This window comes from Lagopus leucura, unplaced genomic scaffold, assembly GCF_019238085.1.
Source record: "Lagopus leucura isolate 7727_CA_CO unplaced genomic scaffold, USGS_WTPT01 Super-Scaffold_100002, whole genome shotgun sequence".
Lineage (NCBI taxonomy): Eukaryota > Metazoa > Chordata > Aves > Galliformes > Phasianidae > Lagopus > Lagopus leucura.
The window spans coordinates 70,266,760-70,279,893 of record NW_024962263.1 but is presented as its reverse complement, the minus strand read 5'-3'; the positions used below and the strand labels follow the sequence as shown (position 1 = coordinate 70,279,893).

General features: G+C 38.0%; 1 protein-coding gene across 3 annotated transcripts in view; it reads right to left on the bottom strand.

Moving 5' to 3' along the window:
- The window catches only part of VPS13B (vacuolar protein sorting 13 homolog B), a 415,483-nt gene that overhangs the window by 330,189 nt on the left and 72,160 nt on the right, over positions 1 to 13,134 (bottom strand). The gene's annotated exons all lie outside the window — the stretch shown is intronic.

Below are 13,134 nucleotides of genomic sequence, written 5' to 3'. Positions count from 1 at the left end.
TCATAGTAAAGAACTTCCCCCTGACATCTGACCTAAATCCTCCCTCCTTCAACTTAAAACCATTTCCCCTTATCCTGCAGTTATCTACCCTTTCAAAGAATTGATTCCTCTCCTGTTTACAGGCTCCCTTTAGGTACTGAAAGGCTGCAATGAGGTCACCCTGCAGTGACCTCATCAGTGTCCATAAACACCTGAAGGGAAATTCCAAGAGGGCATGTGAGGGCTCCTTCCAGTGGTGCCCAATGCCTGGAAAAGGGGCAGTGGGTACCAACTGTAGCACAGGGGCTCCCTCTGAGCACCAGGCAGCACTGCTGTGCTGCTGCTGACACAGGTTGCCCAGAGGCTGTGGGGACTCCTCCTTGGAGATGTTCAGAAGCCACCTGGCTGTGGGCCTGGGCCCCCTGCTCTGGGTGCCCCTGCTGGAGCAGGGGTGGGCCTGATGGCACAGAGGGCTCTGCCAGCCTCAGCCATCCTGGGGTTCTGTGTTTATCTCCACCATCAAGTAATTTAGACACTAAACAATGAAAGCAGGAAAAACATGCCAGGAGAACAGTGATGACGCGATTGTGATCTGTTTGGTTTTGGTGTTTTTGTTCACATTAGTCTTAATATTCCTTATGAACTCACATTTGCCATCTACTCTTTCAGCCCTTCAAGAAGTTCTCAATGCATCAAATGCATAATTACACATTTTAAGCCCGTGCTAATCAGACACACGATGCAACCCAAAGACACCAATGTAAAACACTTTAAGAACTGGGAAATGTGTAAAATTGGGGTGTTTGTTTTTTTTTCTTTTGTTTTGGTTTGTTTTTTTTTTTTTTGGCAGATAAGACCCGCTAATAAGCAGATCAACCATAAGACCCAGAATTTGTCCAGGTCTCATACCTAACAAGATGGTTATTAATATCAGAATATATGGCTTTTTTTTTTGGCCTTTTTTTTTTTTGTTGTTTTCCTCCAATGGCAAAGTTTGGTAAAACTGTTTGAAATGAACTATCAGTCTTTGAAATTCAGAACTCCCATATTTTGTATCTGCCTTTTAATTTGACAGCCATAAGGATTTTCCTAGAGAACCCAAGCAGATGACACACTGTCTGTGATTACTGCTCACAGTACATCAAAGGAGTACACAATATCCACAGCGCACTAGTTAGAAAACAAGAACTACTCAATGAGACTTAATAGGAGACAAAAGCTGAAACGTAAAGTCAAGTACGTAAAGATGGTGCCCAGTTTAAAAAATAATTTTAAAAAACCTAAAAAGAATCACTTTGATCCAGACAACTGAAGGAAACTTACAACATAATGTACTCTGAAACACTGAGACTGGCCTCCATGGAACACAACTGGCCAAAAAAAAAAAAAAAACACAAAAACAAAAAAAACAACCACCACTCACTTCAGCGGCTCAGATAAATGCATAACCCCCAGTATAAATGCACTATAGCTTTTTAGTCGCTGAAAGAAAAACTCTGGGCACCATGAAGAACACAGACAAGTATTACTAAACTCATGGGCTTCAGAGAGCTATGACAATAGCAGCATACAATGCAACAGCAGAACAGATTTCACTTTAAAAGTCTGACTATTAATTTCATAGCTACTGTACTGAGCTATATGAAATATAGAAGTTTCACATAAAATATTCCCTAAGGATAACTACAGTGTAGGAAATTTCTTTTAAACAATATGCAAAATTCTAAGCTTTTTGTACTTTAACAATCCCAGAGGAATGAAGTGCACTGTTCCTTTTCAGATAACTTGGGAGAAATAGGAAGCCGAACAAAATAAATCCTTTTTTATAGAAAAAAATAAAGGCCATAAAGGTGTGGGGAGGGGAAATGTATTGTACCATGTGTGCAGCAAATGTTACTTAAAGGAAATTTTAACTAGACCTGGCTAGTGATGAAAGTACATGTATAATTCAGGATTTATTATGATAGTTTTGAAACACAAATAATGCATTTAAAAGAACTTAACATACAAGTCTGCTACCAGACTGCACCTGTTAATACAGAAAATCCATCATTAATAAGGTACTGAACTAAATTTAACCATAGTTTATGACTCAAGAGATATATTCAAGCAACGAGTTAAAATACAACTATATTTTTTTTTCTCCAGTAAACTAAACCAGCATTTCAATACTCTATCATTAAATTTGTATTAAGCAACTGAGCACAATTTCTTATCAAAACTCGTTGCCATATTAAAACAGTTATGACACATAGTTGGATTCTAAAGCCACTACTTAAAGTGCAGGGCAAAATTGTAACAATAGAAATAACTATTTCTCAAATCTTTACACTCAAGAGTTAAGATGCAGTTCTGAACTTACGCTCATTTAACTGAACAGGTTAAAAAACTAGCAATTCTAACACCCTTCTCCAGGGGAAAATAAATCCTAATGTAACTAGCAGGATAGACTACTCATTAAAGCTAAACTTGGACAAATTCCAGAATAAATTTAAAGAAATATGAACAAGCAAGTCTTGCTATGTAGTGGCATGGAGTGAAAATGAATCTGTCCTAATTAAATGATTTTTAAATACACTTTGGTTGTACTCAGTTTGCTGACAAACTGTAATAAAGACTTGCTGAAATATCTGGATGAATCTGGAATACCATTAAAGAAAATAGTTTTCTTCACTGTTTTTGAACGAAACCATGAATTGGTCCTTATCTGCCATGCACAGACACCAATGTTACCAACGCATGTTAAGTTCACAGGTCTGCTATGAAATATTTTCAGTTTGTAGACTTCAGGAACAGCAACTCATTCCTTTAAAATCAACACCTCCAAATGACTGAAAGAATATAGCGGTGAACAGCTGGCTCCAAAGGTTTATATAGAGTCCCCAATTGCAGAGCTGGAACCTGCAAAATGTTTCCAAAAATTTAATTTTTCTTATTACTCATATCCTGTACGGTAAAAAACTATTAGTTCATTTTTTCCAAAATAACAAAGCCAGTAACCTGCTACTAGAACCCAGCAACTGGGCCTCAAAAGAGCTTGAATGTAATTTAAGCACCTTAAGAATTTCAGTCAGCATTTGTACACCTTTTCTCCTAGGCAAACAGAAAATGGATGTTAGCTTTATATTCAACAGAAACAAAGCTTCACCTACACACATGTATTAAATCCATGTTTCTACCTATTCTGATCCTTCATATCAAGAAAATGACAATTTTGATCCTTTTACTTAACATCACTGAAGCAACTCCTATTGAAGAAAGCAAACACCACCAAAACTTTGAAGACAGCACTCAGGTAGAAGAAAGGGAAAGGAATTTAACCACTACTGTTTTGAACTACTTATTTATTAAATGCAAAACTACTATCACTGTTACAAAAAAAAAAAAAAAAAGCACAAAAAACAGCAATATGATAAAACCACATACACTACCAATACTTTTAATCTTATATTAACCATATATAGTTAATTGTGCAAGAGAACCACATCTTATCACCAAATAATTAAACCTACTTTTAAAGACAATTTCAAAAACATCTGCAGAATTCATTCCTTCTAAACTTCTCAGGCTCTACAGGCATCACTAAGGAAGTCAGACCTCTTAGGTCACCTCGTAAGCAGGTGAGACAGCTGCTGTTGCCTTTTGTATCTTATTTGTAGAAAGTACGGCTAGTAGTAGAATTCATTACAAGGAAGAAAACAACTACATTGGAAATTTAACTTTTTTAAATGAATAAGCACATTTCTGCAAACTTCAAATACAGCAGTGGAAGGGAACAATACACTTCAAAGCTGACAGTTGTCTGTATTTTTTTTTGGGGGGGGGGGGGAGGCTGGGCGCTTAGCATCACTTTTGGAATTGAAATTGACAGTGATAAAAAAAAACTTTGCCAGTGTTAATTCATATATGAACTTCAGAAAGACAGAGATTTCCTTGAAACAATTATGAAAATAAAAAAAGCAGGCCAAGTGCAAACTTTTTATCTTAGAAAGTGATCGGAGAATTTGCATTCTCAGTTCTCATTGCAGCAAGAATATGAACAGAACAATAAAATTCAGCCCTGTACAGCAAAGCAAAAACAAATGGACTATTACAAGAACAACAACAAAAAAATGATTACTGATATCAAATAAATATATAAGAAGGAAGAAATCTTGCAAAAAAAAAAAATCATTTTGAAGCAAAGAAGCAAAAATCTGGACATGCATATTAGGAACTTGAAACTTTGGTTATTTTTACTCCATTTTTACGTTTTTCTGTTACAGGTGGACATTAAAAGTGATAAGAATAATATTACTTGCTTGTGAAGCAATAAGGAATTGAGTAGCAGTGACCTCAGTGGGATGGTTATTTTGTGATCTGCGAGACACCAGGAGAAAACACTGAAGGCTGCAAGAAAGAACAAAGACTCCTAAAAAAGCTAGGACAGGGTACTTTTAATTTAGCTAGGCTCAAACACAGCCACACTAAGCATCAGATGAATACTCAAACCTACTGGATTAAACATTTAAGAGAGAATGTAAGAAAGCAGTTTACCTCCACTACAAGTTCAGTCATTGGCTAGCTACAGGCCTCAAAATGCACAAGATTTTATCTAATTCATTGACACCACCAAGAAGGGGCTGGGTGTTCAGTCTTATCTATGGACTAAACATAAAGCTTCAACTTTGACAAAGAGCATTTTCTGAATTCCCTAGGATGTCTGAAGGAAAAACAGAAAACAAGGGATAAGAAACTCTCCTCACATAATGCGATCAATGACTATTATGAATTTTTTTTATTTTTTTTTTTTTTTTTTTTACATTTTATGTATCTATTCTTCCTTTACTTCTCCAAGAAGTCTGCTACTTTTCACTTGAATCAAGGAATTTTATAGTCATTTATGGAAATCAAAGGGATTTTAAAAAGAAGGAGAGGGGATGGAATGAATACGGCATGGTTTAGCTACATTATGTCTAAAGAGATCCAAATATGAAAAATTTGGTACTCGTAACTGAGACTGAAAAACCCACATGGAAAAAAAAATAAATGGAAAGAAGACCACTTCCTATATGGAACAAGTGGCTTTATGAAGGTGGTACAGAGAGGATTGTATTAGAGCAGGGCACTTTTACATCAACTACTTGAGCTACACCTGGCCTCTTCTCAGGAAAACTACTCGCCGGTAAAATATTGAAAATACGGACATGGAAATCTGCTAGAACTTAGAGATGCTTTAGCTGGAGATGCAAATAATCAAGACCACCAGATCCACCAAATGAAATCACAAAATTTAAAACTATTATCAATAAACCTCTGAGCAGCAAAGTTACATAACTGCTAAGAGAAAGAACAAAGTGTTACTTTTTTTGCACCTTCTTTAAAGCAAGCATCATTGCTTTAGATACTACAATGTAACCAAATCTCAGAACCCGCAGGGGTGGAACAGTTTTGGAAACTGCTTTCCCATGAAGTGGTGCACTGTCCAGACACACCACCTCTCCCCCTTCCTCTCCCCTCTTCCTCCCATTTCCCCCTCCACACGCTCCCAGAAACAGCAGCAACAGCCATTAAATCAATCCTCTAAATCTGCCACATAGAGCCATTTGGTTGTCATTAGCAGGTAAAACAGGGAGCCAGGAGGGCTCAGAAACACGTTGGGTGCTCAGTGAGGAAAGTTGCCACAACAGTCGCTTGCAGGACACTATGGCATAAACCAAGAGCTGGACACGAAAACTGCTGCCACATGACAAGGAGACATGCCTAAACTGCTGTTATCAGGAAAGCAATAACCACAATGGGCAGCCCTGAGAACAGCAAAGACTTCCATCTTCCTTTCATGCTGCCACAAGTAAAAGCAGTTACTCTCAAAAAAAACCAACTGCTCAAATCTGAGGGAAATTCACTCAACCACTCACCTAATAGCACAGGCACTTACAGGTATTTTTGTAGTATTGAATTACCAGGAGCACAAATAAGAATATATACATGTATATTTTTAATAGAGATTTCTATTCAATATAATCATTTAAAACTGCATTCATTTTTTTTTTCCTGAAGTTACTGTCATGTTATCCTCCCTGTTTGCAGGGAAGCTGCAAGAGAAAGGAGCTCAAATACAAATTAGTTATCCCTAATAAATTAATTTCATAATGTACAGGTATTTCATCTTAGTCCATTCCAGCCAGGTAACAATTCATGGGTTCAACCAATTCAACAGTTCATGGGCCCTATGTATGGTGAGGACCACCCCATTTGCCAGAGCACAGCTATTCAGAGATGACCCTACCCCACAGAATGAAAGCATCCAAAAAAAAATGTGAGTCCAAAGCTCTATTTTATGAGGAAGAAGAGTTGCTGCCCCATAAATTTGACTCCTCTCCAAAGCATGCAGATGTGAAGATGTCACAAAAATGCAGTCACGGAGAACAGAGGCTTTTTCTTTCCATCTGAATACATCTCCTTTGGTTAACCAGTCTTGTAAGCTAGGAACAGTGGCTTGTAAGAGATAACAGAGAAGGAGGAAGATAAGGAGAAAGAAGGATTGAAAAGAAAATAGACTCCTTTTGCAGAGCCAGGAAGAGGAAAAACCTTGAGCAGGAGCAGATCTAAAGACTTCTCCGTCTCATGAAAAATTCTGTGTAACTCAGCATTCTTGTAATCCTTTTATAAACACTAAGAGAAAATCCCAGAAGACCACAGAGTTATACAAGGAAAGACACAATGCCCATGGATTTATCTTCCCCTCCCACATATCACACTACAAAAGTTCCAGTACTTCACTATTCCTGTAAAAATCTTTTTTCTTTATATCCAGTCTGAATCTGCCCTCGTTTAGTTTGAAGCTGTTTCCCCTCATCCCATCACAACAGACTCTACTAAAGAGTCTGTCCCCTTTCTTCTTACTGCCCCCCCTTTTAGATACTGTGAAAAGCTGCTAGCAGATCTCTCCAGGGCCTTCTCTTCTCAATGCAGTCCCAGCTGCCTCAACCTGTTCTTGCAGGGGAAGCCTGACTTCAGTTCTTCTTTGGTTCTTCCTTTTTTGCCCAAAATGCCCTCCAAAATTCTCAAAAAAAAAAAAAAAAAAGCCTCAAAAATCAGAAGTTCGTGATGCTTGTAATATCAAAAGCTAATGAAAATCAGACAATGCATACCAAACATACAGATCAAGTTGAGATACAAACATTAGCATGTGTTCAACACAGTACCTGTTCCTCAGTATGTACAGAGAGATTACTTCAGCATACTTTCAAAGGTTTTACTGAACATGCACATAAATAAGCCTTATTGCTTTGACTGAAGATAAATACAGGTTGTTGTTTATTTTTTTAAATAATATTTTTGAGTCCACAGTTACTTGGTCACCACTTGTGATGGTTATCAAATTCATTTGAGCTTGTCACATTAACATGCTTACAAAAATAGGTGTATAAAGACTAGAGAGTTTCTGGTACTTCACTCCAGGTGGAAATGAAGGCTATCAATCTGAGGCTAGATCTACAGAGGCAAAGGATATGCTGTGGTATACAATTCCATACTATTTCAACAACATAATTCTGCAGGGAACTATAAGCCTTAATGCTTGTAAAGTCAACCTATTTTCTTGCAATTACAGAGTTGAACAGCTAAAAAATTTTACAACAATGCTTTTATTCCTATCAATTCCCATGACATTTTCATTTAAAAAGAAAGTTGTAAAGAAAGAAAATGGAAGGGAAAAGAGCAACTGTAACACTAAGGTGCACTTCTTCCAAAACTGATATAACAGCCATGACAACAGCTGTGCTCTCTTAATTTCAGGCTTCTTCCAAAACTGATATAACAACCATGACAACAGCTGTACTCTCTTAATTTCAGGATGCAAGTTTTGAGCAGGCTACATCTTTTTCTATACAAGCAAACAAGGCCAAGTGCAAGTGTCGGTAACAGACTGTGACTGTAAATACCAACTACACTTTCTCAAACAATGTTTAAGCAATGCTGAAGAGACCAAGCATGCCAAAAACTCACTTGCAGGATGCTGTTTACTGGCATGTTTTATTTAGCAGTGTAGATGCAATCTCAGGTAACATTTCTCTTCAAGATTCAATGATAGAATTAAAGGACAACAAAAACATAAGGCACCAATTGCAGGCGAAATTCTGGATAAAGAAAAAATAAACACCGTGTGAAGAATTGCCACCAGTGAATCTCCAGAGGCCAGAGTTTGCACAGGTAAAGACTCAAAGTAAGAATCATTAAATCCGAACCAGTTTTCTACAGTTGGTGATAGTACTAAGAGAAACAGAAAATGCATCTAGCAAAAAAGTTGCATGTCTTTGGGATTCCAATTTTCTTTAGTATTAATTCAAAATGACAGCACTTTAGCATTACAACAAAGTTTTACTTATCTCTTGCTAGTCTCAACTAAAGCAAGAAACAGCTTTGAACATGAAAATCCTACACATTTTAAGTGATGTTCCATTTAATTGTCCTTAGCAAACGTCTGCAAATACTGATGGCAGCTCAAACCAGAATAATGCATTCACCATGTGCAACCACTTTCCCTGAGCAGATACTAGTTAATAGGTTTAATTTATTTTCACTGAAGAGCCTTGACGATTAATTAACCTAAGTAATTACACTAGAAACAGTACAGATGACCACCCCTTGCAGTCAACTTTGCTGGTTTTCCTCCTCATGGAGAATACTGAAAAATACAACTGCTTCCAATTTACATTGATTAAAAAGTGAACTTTTAACAGATTTGCTGAATGCTGCCTGCCACATCTGCTGAGAAGCAGTAACATTAGATCTGGACTTAATTAAAAAACCATACTAGAAGTTTCCAACTGAAGTTAATTTGTAATCACAGTAATCAAGCTACAAGTCATGTACACAGAACGCAAAACCCCTCATGGGCAGAAGGTCCTTCCTGGTAACTGACAACTTTTCCTTCCAGAAGGCCACAGCTGAAAGAGCCACGAAGCATTCTTGCTGAGCCTTGATATGCATTAATATCAACACAAATTAAAAATATTTTGCAGAAGTTCCCTATGCACCTTCATTCTTATATGCAAGCATTGCCTACTTAATTTTTATTATAAAGATATGTTAAACTGTGCTTTCAGTGAAAGATCATTCTCACCCTATAGTGGTGTTCACAATTTACTGTGATATACTGACATACCTGCTCCTCCAACAACGATGTACAGCCACAGTGAAAATAACAACCAAAGTGAAGTTTGATTTGATGCATTTTCTAGGCAATAGTATAGAAGTAACAATACTGAAGTAACCCAGTACACTCCCTAGACTGATTGTTTACATCTGAGGCAATTATACCTCTTCAGGTACCGAGTCTGTTTTTGTCAGTTCCTGCACAGTCCATATCACTGACATATCTCAACAGTTCAAGCAGGTTTTCACACATGCTAACTCTAACTCCCATTACAGTGATGTGGCTGAAACACTCTGCTGTCCCAGACGCTGATGGCATCTGTTCAAGCATGCAATCTCAGATATGCTCTGTTTCAAAGAATACTTGAATTTTCATCTGGCAGTTATGTCCAATTACTGACATAACTAATAGTCACAAGTGAATGCTACAAAATGAGTTTCATGTGTTTTCAACCTGTTTCTGCTTCTGACTCAGGAACCAAGCGTACCCCTCAACTGCCCACGTGAAACACAATCCACATTCAACTAGAACTGACATTAGTTTTGATTTACTGTGACTAGTCAATAAACCAGGTTGCCAAATTCAAGACTCAAGTGTCAATTTATTGGAGAACTTCCTTGATTTATAATCTAACACCCACACTCTTTGGCTATGTCTGTGTTTCTTGCCAGAGTCCACTTGTCCCATACTAGCGTACCATTGCACTTAACTGCATGACAGCTGCATTTCACAAGCTCACAAATCTACCACCATTTTTAGTTGTAAGCAGCACTACTTCACTGAACTACCCAACTATCCTGAAAATATGTTTCAGTTACAATGGTAACAGAGTTCACCCCGCTCCCCCATTACCTACTTTTAATCCCCCCTCTTCAGCACGCAGCATATCCTAAAATGTCCCACTGTTGTGACAGTAGCACCTTGCTAGTAAGGGACACAATTTCCTTGCTAACCAACAACCTCTAATTGTTCAAAAAACTGGATCCTCAAACACTGTATTGTTTGTGAATCAACATGAATTGGGTCTTGTTCTGTGGTATCATCAAAAGCACACAGGATTATCAAGACGACCCAGATGAGCGGGTACACATCAAAACTTCTCCTGACTGGATAGGAGCATGAGTAAAATGATGAATTATGACAAAGTGTGGCATATCACTACATGATGTTGATTAAGCTAGGAATGTTTAACTTCTAAGGGATGATAGAGCAAAACAGAACTAACGCTGCAAAAGTATACAAATATTTTTACACTGTTACTTTTACAATAACTAAGGTTTTAGAGAAATCTTAAAAGTAGTAGTGCAAGATCTTCAGAACCTTCACCTATTTTCTAATGTTAATTTTAAAGTTATAAATGTTAAAAAAAAGTTATAAAGTTATAAAAGTTAAGATGTAATTATGTGTACAAATCCATCTGGCATTTACGTGGCCACAAAATTGAAACAAAAGCTAGAAAGTCAGGTAAGAAATCTGAATATGCCACAGGCTGCTGGCAATGCATGCTTCTCAGTATCATTGTATAATAGTTAGCCAAAAGGAGGTTGTGACCTAGCATGCCAATCTAATATACATGTAACAGATTGTAGAGACATGGTAAATATTTACCTTTACAGTTATTTCTCCACTGTAACATGTCCTTTAACGCAGTATCTAAACATTCCTTGAACACTTCCAGATAGAATGACTCCACCTTTCCAGACAGCCCATTCCAGCACCTGACCATTCTTTCAGAGAAGAAATTGTTCTTAATATCCAACCTGAATCTCTCCTGGTGCAACTTGAGACTGTTCCCTCTAGTCCTATCAACAGTTACACAGAAAAGGCCAACTCCCACCTCGCCACAACCTCTTTTCAGGCAATTGTAAAGATCAACGAGGTCACCCCTCAGGCTTCTCTTCTCCAGACTAAACAATCCCACCTTGCTCAGCCACTCCTCATAGGACTTGTGCTCCAGACCTCTTACTAGTTTTGTTGCCCTTCTGTGGGGATGTTCCAGGGCCTCAACATCACTCTTTTAATGAGGGTCCCAAAACCAAACACAGTACTCGAGATGCAGCCTCACCAGTGCTGAGTACAGAGGGATGATTATTACTTCCTTGCTCCTGCTGGCAACACTATTTCTGATACAAAGCTTTGGCCTTCTTGGCCACCTGGACACACTGCTAGCTCATGTTTGACTCAGCATCAACCAACACCCCAGGTCCATTTCTTCCAGTCTTTCAGCCACTTTGCCCCAACCCTGTAGCATTGCCTGGGGTTGTTGTGGCCAAAGTGCAGGACCTGGCAGTCAGTCCTGTTGAACTTCATCCCACTGGCCTCAGCCCAGCAACCCAGCCTGAGCAGATCTCCGTGTAGAATTTTCCTACCCCCAGGCAGAGTGACACTTTCTCCCAGCCCAGTGTCATCTGCAGGCTTACTGAGGGTGCATTCAATGCCCTCATCCAGGTCATCAATAAGGATACTAAACCAGACAAGCCCCAATACAGACCACTGGGGAATACCACTATTTACCAGCTGGATTTAACTCCATTTACCACCACTTTCTGGGCCCAGCCATCCAGCCAGTTCTTTACCCAGCGAAGAGTGTACCAGTCTAAGCCACAGACAGCCAGTTTCTCCAGAAGAAAGCTGTGGGGGACAGTGTCAAAGCCTTTGCTGACGCCTAGGTAGACTATGTCAACAGCCCTCATCCACCAGGTGGGTCACTCAGTCCAATCCGACTTTTGTGAACCCATGCTGGCTAGGCCTGATCCGCCTATTCTGTTATCCCACGCATTCCATGTGATCTCATTCAGCATCATCTCAATGATTCCTTTCAGGATGTTCTGGTATCAAGAACATTCAATAACTGCTCTGTATTCTGTGATCATTAAAGCACAGACCACGAAATCCCAGACACTAATTTACACAGCAGTAACTCAACTTGTTCATGAATAGTTCATTCACACTCAAATTTAACATTACCAGACATCACACAAGTCCATGGTGTTCTCTGTAGACAGCAAGCCAGCAGCTATCGCTCTGGTCTCAAAATAAGAAGGAAGAAACTCACTATCAAATCTTGAAAATGAACTATTGCACTAATTAACTGAATAGAAAGGATGCAGAGATAGATAACATCATGCTCAACTATGTCCTTATTCCACTAGGTTTCAGAAAAATCAAAAGCTGTGATTCTGTCACAGGTGGAGACAGCAAGCTTTCCCAAAAATTGACAATGGAAGACAACAGTCTAGAGTACATGTCAAAGGAAGGGAGTAAAGATAGGCAAGAAAAGGAAAAAAAAAAAAAAAAAAAAAAAATCAATAAAACAAACACACTAATTTCAGGCTCATAAAACATAGATGACAGTTCCAGAATTCCAGATATTGGAAAAAAATAAAGATAAGACTTAATCTACACTCTTTAACTCTTCAATATTCTGCACAAGTACAATGAAGTGATATTTTATAAATAATGGAAGGTTCTTAAAACAGAACTGCCTACCCTGAGTTATCTCATCTGTTACCACAGCAATTGTAGCCAAAAGAAAAAAAATATCTAACTTCTCTCAAGATTTCTGTTTGGCCATAAACATTCTTGTCATCCATTCTGGGCTTTAAACCTTATTCTGCTAATTCTCAGTTGTTTTTAGACATCCTCCTGAAAGCTTTGAAAGCTGCTTTACAGTCTGGCATGCAACACTACATAAAGGAGCTGTAAAATATTGACATTAACATAGTATTTTGCATCTTGTTATACTTGACAGAAATAAAATACCAGATGCTTTTATTTAAACAGAAACATAAGTATACAACAATTTAAAAGATGTCAAAGACTTAGTTAACTAGTAAGTTTAAATCAACTTCATTTACCAGAAGAATGTGTATTAACTGAAATTAAAGAGGACATCAATCTAGTAAGTAAAACGAAACAGCACTTTTGCTACCTTAATGCTAATTTAAAGGAATTTATTGGAAATTTTGTTAAAATATGCTAGTGATGTTTATCAGTTGAAGGTTTCAAAATAAATA